We start from the raw sequence: 8,199 nt of genomic DNA, 5'->3' as shown, positions 1-8,199 counted from the left end.
AAAAGTGTGCATGGGATCCCTGTCTATTATTTCTTACAACTGCATGTGAATCTACAATTATCTTAAAAAAAGAAAAAAGTTTAATTACATAAACAAAAAAGCAAACATATAAACAGGCCTAACAAAATAATCTGGCTGGACACAGCTTGCTGACACCTGTAATTTAAAGCAGTCAGGAAATTTCCCCAGCAGAAAAGAACCAATGGGAAACAAAGTGATGAAGAAAACAGCTTCCCATTTAAGATTTTCCCCTTTATCTTACCCTTAAACTTGTCCCCCTCCCCCATTTCAGTTGCCTATGAACCTGGTAATGGATGGTGTCTGGGATCCAGCCCGGGGGCCACATGGGCCTCCCCACCTTCTCTGTGTGGTCTGTTCCCACTCCCTCTCATTGGGCCCCCTTCTCTGGGTGTCAAGTGCTTTATCTGAAATTCAGGGAGACAGTGGCAATGGCCTGAGCAGACCGTCTTGCCCTGGACACAGAGACCCTCAGGGATGGAAGGGACCCCAGATGTGTGTGAGACGGTTGTCCATCTGATGGATAAAATGAGATAAGAAAATGTTTCCTGTGACTTGTATCAGTGCCTCCCAAACTTCTGTCATTTCCTACCACCCTAAAAAAATCTTAGAATATCTAAGTACCACACGTACTATTTCCTATTCGTCCTTAAATCAAGATGTTTACATATATTTACTTAAGAAGAAAGCTTTGTCACTTCTGTAAATAAAAAACCAGCGTCAGTTGCCAAAACAGAAGTAGCTAAAAAATAACTAGAATGAAACAAAGGGATACCATCAAGTTACAAGTAGACACTGTTTCCCACCAGAGGCTCAGAGCCCAGGGCCTGCTCTCACCGTTCAACTGGGAGAGATGACGGAGCCCCAGACAATATCGAAGACACGACCGACCCAACCCTTTCTCTTGGAGCAGATAAGGGTTGAGAGAGAATTTCAAAAGCAAATAACTTTTTCCTAGTGGGATGTTGTCATATTAGAGCCTATCGACCATCTTTTGTAACAAATGTTTTTAAAAAATTTTTCAGCAGAGACTCTCAAACATTCCCAACGGCAGACAGAAAAGTATAATGAAGCCCCATGACCATCCAGTGCCGTGACCACAATCCATGGCCAGTCCTGCTCCTTCTCAGCCAATCTCACCTCGCCCCTATAATTCTGACACAATCCAAGACATCCTATCACTTCATCTGCATTTCAGTGTGTATCTCTAAAAGATAAGGACCCATCTATACAAACGCTGTACCCCCAATACTATTATCACATCTAAAATACTAGCAGCAATTCCTCAGTCAAAAAATATCCAGTCAGGGCCGGCCCGTGGCGTAGCGGTTAAGTGTGTGCGCTCTGCTACTGGCGGCCCGGGGTTCGGATCCCGGGCGCTCACTGACGCACTGCTTCTCTGGCCATGCTGAGGCCGTGTCCCACATACAGCAACTAGAAAGATGTGCAGCTATGACATACAACTATCTACTGGGGCTTTGGGGGGAAAAATAAAAATAAAATAAAATGAAAACTTTAAAAAAAAAAAAAATATCCAGTCAGAGTTCAAATTCCCAACTGTCTCATAAAGGTCATGATTTTTTTCACTTAGTGTTTTAAGAATCAGGATCCAAGTAATATTCACACATTACAATTGGGTGAAATGACCTTTTAATCTACAGGTCCCCCCCACTGCCCCGTCTTTCTTTCTCCCCTTGTGATTTCTGGGTTGCCCCTTTATCTCTGCAGTAGAAGTCTGTCTTCAGAGCACCTCGTGCTGAGTCTCGCCTCCCGTGTCACACACTTGCGGGCACTACCACAGCAGCAGTGTCCCCCCTGCACTAGTCTGCAGCTAGGTTTTGGTCAAGGTCCCCGGAAACTTAGGAGGCTCCGCCGGATGGCATATCAGAAATTACACGGACAAGACCAGACCCCTTCGAAGTCCTAAATATCTGTCTCTGCCCTCACACGGTGACTGGAAATTGCTTTTTCAAATTCAGCTTTTAAACTTGTCAGCGTAGCAGGGAACTTGTCAGTTCCAAACTCTTCTTTCTAGCAATAATCAAGTTACACCATGCGTGAGATGGCCTGTTCCCTGAGTTCTTTAACAAGACTCCAGAGATATTAACCAGGAGAGAGTCAGCCCAGCCTATTTCAGAACAAGGTGCATCTCTGGGACAGAGTGGGGGGTGCACCGTGTGTGAGGACAGAACGAGAGGACACCCTGGGAGATACCAGCTCCTGACTTGTCTACTCGGGGGCATCGACCTTCACGTGTGAGATTCCCAGAGAAGCGCTCGGAGAGGGGAGCGGGTTGCAGCTGAGCTTAGCTGTCACCCCACGGGAAGGGGGGCTGAAAGTTTCAGACAGCTGTGGCCCTGGGAGCAGCCTGACCCAAGGGAACCCCGCAGACAGTCCCCCCCAAGCCTGCTGTCCTGGTCAGGATCAGGTTCAGCCGCTGTAACAAAGGGCCCCCACAGGAGGGTGGCCGAGAGAAGGTGGCCTCGCCCCCACGCTCAGTCTGGAGGCAACCGGTCCGGGGCCGGCCTGGCAGGGCTGCTCCAGGAGGCTCCTCTCCGTGCTGCCCTGTCACCCCAGGGGAGTTGCCCTCGTCCACGTGGGTCAGGACGGAGCTCCAGCCTCAGAGCTCGAGCTCCAGCCTCAGAGCTCGTGCTCCCAGCAGCAGGACACAGGGAGAAGCAGAAGGAGGGGCCTGCCGCTCTCTCCTAGGAAATATCCCAGAAGCCGCACAAATTGCTTCCCTTCCAGCCTGGCTGCAGAGGAGGCTGGGAGCTCTGTAGTCTTGGGTGGCCACATGTCCAGCTAAAAGTCAGCTGTTCAGCTGCTCTGAGAAGTGGACACTGCTACTGTGAGCCGCCTGGACCTCTCTGCCACACCCCTTTTAATGTTCCCTCCCTCCACCCGACCACTCCCTGCCCTGAGTTCAAGTTTTATGGAAAATGGTCCGTCAGACGAACTGCATTAAGTAACTCATAATTCACGGACCAGCTGAAAATCATGGGCCGGTGGTTGCTTCTCATCATGTTTGCTTGCAGATCGCTGGTGGGACTCCATTACCAACTCTGAGGGTCTCTCCCTCCCAGAGCCCACTGTGCACGAGCAGCCAGAAGCGTCTTCCCCAATGGAAGTCGATCATGTCACTCCCCTGCTCCTGGATCCCCTGCTCCTTAGAACCAAACCCACAGCCCTTCCCGTGGAACTGAGTGTGGGCTAACGAGGGAGATCCGAGGCAGCCGCTGGTCCAGCCAGCCAGGGCCCAAAGCTCACACAAGAGGAGGAGAAAGTCTCATTAGCAGAAGGTTCTATTACCGGAGCTGACTGCTTTCCAGGCTGTGAGCTGGAGGACATTTAAAATGCGAAATGCACCAGTGGGAAGTGGTCCTGGAACAAAGAGTGCTGGTCCAAGCCCCCACTCCCCAGCCTCACTTCCCACCTTTCTCTTGTATGTGCCTAACCCTCCAGCTTCCTCCGGTCTGGAATGCCTCCTCTCCATTTCTTGTGGTGAGAGCCACGCATCGGGCCCCGCTAGACACCACCTCCCTCAAAGACGCTGTCCTGATACCACCAGCAGCAGGTGAGCGTGTGCTGTGCTGTGAATATCCTTCCTTTCTACCTGTGAACAGGTGACTGCACTACAGTTAGGTCCCCGTCTTGTCTCCCAGCTGGACCGTGCTCTTCGGGCGGGAGCTATGTCTGATTCATCTCGGGGAGCTCAATGGAGTTTGGCCAAGGGCCCGGCATGAGGGCTTCCCAGAGAGTAAATCTCATGGGCAGAGTGTCTGTGGGAGACTGAACAATTCAGTGTGAGTAAAGTGCAAGGAAGGGGTGGTAGTGAAAAGGTCCGCAGGGGCACAGGTCACAGAGGGTCCCGAAAGCCCACTAAGGAACTGAGACTTGCCCTGCAGGGATGAGAGCCATGCACAAATTTCAAGGAGAGCGACACTGGTTGACCACACATCGGGCTGTTGAGTGTCAAGAAAACCAAAACGGGGGACATGAAGGGGGAGTGACAAGACTCCCAGGCCGTCCCCAGCCCTCTTCTTACTTCTCCTGGCCGGGCTCTCAGAGGGAGAAGGAAAATCTTCTCTGACTGGCCAGACACTGGGACCACCCCTGGGCAGTCTCGTGAGCACGTTGAAAACTCTGCACACACTGCAACCCAGCCTCGCGAGAAGCAGCCAGGGGCCTCCTGGGCATTCCTCACGCTTCTTAGGAGCCCATGCAGAAGCTCCCTGATAGAGGAACCCTCCCTCTGGACCCCCCAGGATGTCTGGCTGCCCCTGGAGCTCCCCTGGAACCTTGAGTTGGCTGAACAGCCCAGACCTTGGTCAGGACTCTCAGAGGGACAGTTCTGTGCCTCTGTTATAAACAGGAGAAATCCTCACAGTGGAAAGGCCCAACGCCTGCACTGTAGTCAGAAAACTCAGCTGCACTTGTAAGTGACCCTGAAGCTGCTCTGGGGGCCCCCACCCATGCCACTTCTCTGACGCCCCACACAGGCTGGCTCACGGGACTTGGTTACGCTACCACGGACCTCTTGGTTGTAGTTAATCAAGGCCACAGGATCAGAAGTTTCCCTTGGTCCTTCTGAAAACGTTAGGTAATGTCAGCACCCGGTTTCTGCCTTTCTGCCCTGCAATGTGGCTCACAGCCTTTTCCCTTCAGAACCACGTTCGTTGCTGTTGAGAGTTTCCATCATAATTCTAAGTCACTTTCCCATTCAGTTGTTCTAACTCCAAGCACTACATCCCTACACGCTTCTCACACTGGAGCACGCACAGCCCCATCCTGTGCAGGGAGGATGCAAAACAGCGTCTCTGTGACACATCTTTCTGGAGCTTCAGGTTTATTACAAGACTTGGAAAACCAAGTACTTTACAAGAACCGTCCCTCTTCCCCACAAACATGGAAGAGACAGAGAGGAAAGGGGAGGGATGAAGTGCCCGCGGAAGAAGAGTCCGGTCTGGCAGACCTGCAGCTAGGGAGGCCTCTCCTCGTGTCCCCCAGGCGCCTCCAGGCTGTCCTCTAAGTTCACCAAGTGTCCTGGATACGATGCTTCTGAAGGCCACGGAGGTGCCAGGTACTGTTGTGATTTGAATCCCGGGAAGAGAACGCCGCAGCAGTTTTCACCCCTCCATCGTCCAGTGGACCAAATTCTTCTCTCCCGGACGTCTGCACACAGACAGCCTGGACTCCTTGCCCTGCTCCCACTCACAGCTGAATGCCTCCAGCCTCTGGCCAACCTCTCACGCCACGCTGCCAGGCTCCCTGGAGCTCAGCATCTTGCTGTCCACCGCAACTGCAGGAGGGCGGCTTGACGTCCCCACAGTCTGTGATCTGACCCCTGCCCGACATCACAGTGGCCTCACTCTGTTGCATTTGCCATGCTTCTTGCCGGGCAGGCAAAAACAGAACCGACTTATCAAGTTTAGGAATCTCCCCGCGGACCCCCGTCGGTCCTGGCTGGGGCCAGAGGGATAGGCCAGGGTCGCCCCATCAGGCTGCCCAGCGTCGGCAGAGTCTCCGCTGCCGCACCCACGGTGGGGGCTCTTGGTTTTCCCCGGGGCTCCACCACGGTTGCTGGGGCCGTGGGTGGAGGGGAAGGCCCCGGGGTCATGCTGGGGGGCTGGGCTGGGGGTGGCGGTCCTCGACTCCAGGCTGGGGAGGGGACTGGCAGGCTCTGTGGCCTTCAGCCCTGACTCCTGCTTCTCTTCAGGACGCTCATCTGCCTGGCGGAACCAGGTGGGCAGCACCCGCGCACTCTTACTGCCGGTTCCAGTGGGCGTAGAGACCTCTGGCTGCACCTCCAGGATCTGGAGAGAACGCCGGGTGTTGGGGACAGGTGGGGGGCGGGACCTTACAGTGATGAACTCCTCCAGGGGTTTCTGAGACCTTAATATTAGGTACGTGCCCATTACCTCATCAAACTGCCTTCTTCTTAATGAACGTTGGATCCTGCCCCACTCGAAGCCCATGTTCATCATTTCCTCTATCACCCAGGGGTCCCTGTAATCACAACGAAGCTCCCTGTAAGGCCTGAGTTCCTCCTGGCCCATGTTGACCCATGGGTCGTTCATGAGATCTTCTACAGTTATTCTCTGGCTGGGGGTGAAGGTCATCATTCTGCACAGGAGTTGAATACAGTCAGGTGTTAAGGCTAGATGAGGGAACTGGATTTGCCCTCTCAGTACCTGTCTCGTCAGTGTACCCACGTCTTCTCCTGGGAAAGGCAGGCAATCTGTGAGCATAACATAGAGCACGACACCAAGGCTCCAGACGTCGACGGGGGGGCCGTGGTACTTTTGGCGCAGCAAGATTTCTGGGGCGCTATAAGAGATGGTACCGCAGAAGGACCCCAGCTTGCGGCCCAGGAACACAGTGCTCAGACCGAAGTCTGCGAGTTTCACGTTTAGGCCCTCATCCAGAAGAATGTTCTCCGGCTTCAGGTCCCGGTGGATGATGCCTTTCCGGTGGCAGTAGTGGACGGCAGAAACCAACTGCCGGAACATCACTCGGGCCTCTTCCTCTGTCATGTAGCCATTGCGGTGGGTTTCTATATAACTATCCAGGTCTCCTCCAGGAACGTACTCCATAACGAGGAGTAACAACTCCTCCGTGTCAATCACCTCAAACAACTGAACGATATTCGGATGATTCACAGCCTTCAGAATCTGCACTTCACGGCCAAGTTTCTTGATTCTGAAGGGGGCCTGCCGCTTCTTTTCAATGACTTTAACGGCCACCTCTGCCCTGGTCGGGATGTGGCGGGCTAACCACACCGTGCCGAAGCCCCCCTCACCCACGGTCTGCATGAACTCATAGTTGTTAATACGGGGCAGCACGTCAACAGCAGCGGTGGCCGCACGGTCCGGAAGCATGGTGACCTGCTAACTACACTGACAATACTAACAACGCTAACTATGCTAACAAACAATACTATCGTATGCTAACTAATACTAACTAATGATACTAACAATGCCACCTATGCTTACTATGCTAACAAATAATACTAACTATACTAAATATGCTAACTATACCAAATATGCTAACTATACCAAATATGCTAACTATACTAAATATGCTAACTATACCAAATATGCTAACTATACTAAATATGCTAACTATACCAAATATGCTAACTATACTAACTGTACCAACGATACTCACGATACTAACTGTACTAACAATAAAGAAAACAAGCTAACCACAGTCCAAGCGCTACAGGTCACCACCAACGTGCTTCCTCTGCTATAAGGACCAAAAACCTAGGCCCAGCCAGACACTTATATAGGGATTTGTAAATTCCATCACAGTGGCTCCTTATGAGGTCAGAGCAAGAAATGGGCCAGTCATGGCAGGGGATGACCCACAGTGGTTTTCTCAGTGTCTGGTCTCAAGACCCCTTTACCCTTAAATAAAAAGCCCCTTGGGGTCCTTTTTCTTATGTGGGACATTAGAGAGTGATATTTATTTTATTAGAAATGAAAATCTGTAGGATGCTTCAGTAGCCTTTTCATTTCTAAATTAAAAAACTAATAACTTTTGGCTTTTAAAGACCTCATAACGTCTATACTTAAAATATTCAATTCCTTTTCCTTAAACTCTGATTAGTCTCAAAATGATCCTACATCTGATACTATAATACTATAGGAAAGCGTTCTGCTGCATAAGACTTGAGAAGGGACATCATCAGCATTTATAAAGCTGAGAGGAAGAGAGCTTTCGTCGTCTCTTCCCCAGGAAGATCATGAGCAGATTTCTCATCAGAAACCTTGGAGGCCAGATGGCACAGGGTGATGTATACAAAGTGCTGAAGGAAAAAAGAATCCAACCGAGAATCCTGTATCTGGCAAAACTGTCCTTCAAAAATGAGGGAGAAATTAAGATATTCCCGTATAAACCAAAGCCAAGAGAGTTCTTGCCACTAGACCTGCCCTCCAATGACGAGAGTCCTTCAGGTTGAAACGAAAGGACAGGGGACAGTAACTCAACGCCTTAGGAAGAAATGAAGCTCTCTGGTCAAACCAAGTACATGGACGATTACAAAAGCTAGGGCTATTGGAACTTTGGTGCGTAGCTCCCCTTTCTGTTTTCTACGTTAAGAGACTAAAGTACCAAAAAACCCAATCTTTAGTATATGTTTTTGGACACACAATGCCTAAAGGCGTAATGTTGTGACAC

This window comes from Diceros bicornis, chromosome 2, assembly GCF_020826845.1.
Source record: "Diceros bicornis minor isolate mBicDic1 chromosome 2, mDicBic1.mat.cur, whole genome shotgun sequence".
NCBI classification, from domain to species: Eukaryota; Metazoa; Chordata; class Mammalia; order Perissodactyla; family Rhinocerotidae; genus Diceros; species Diceros bicornis.
Note: the sequence above shows the minus strand (reverse complement) of the source record.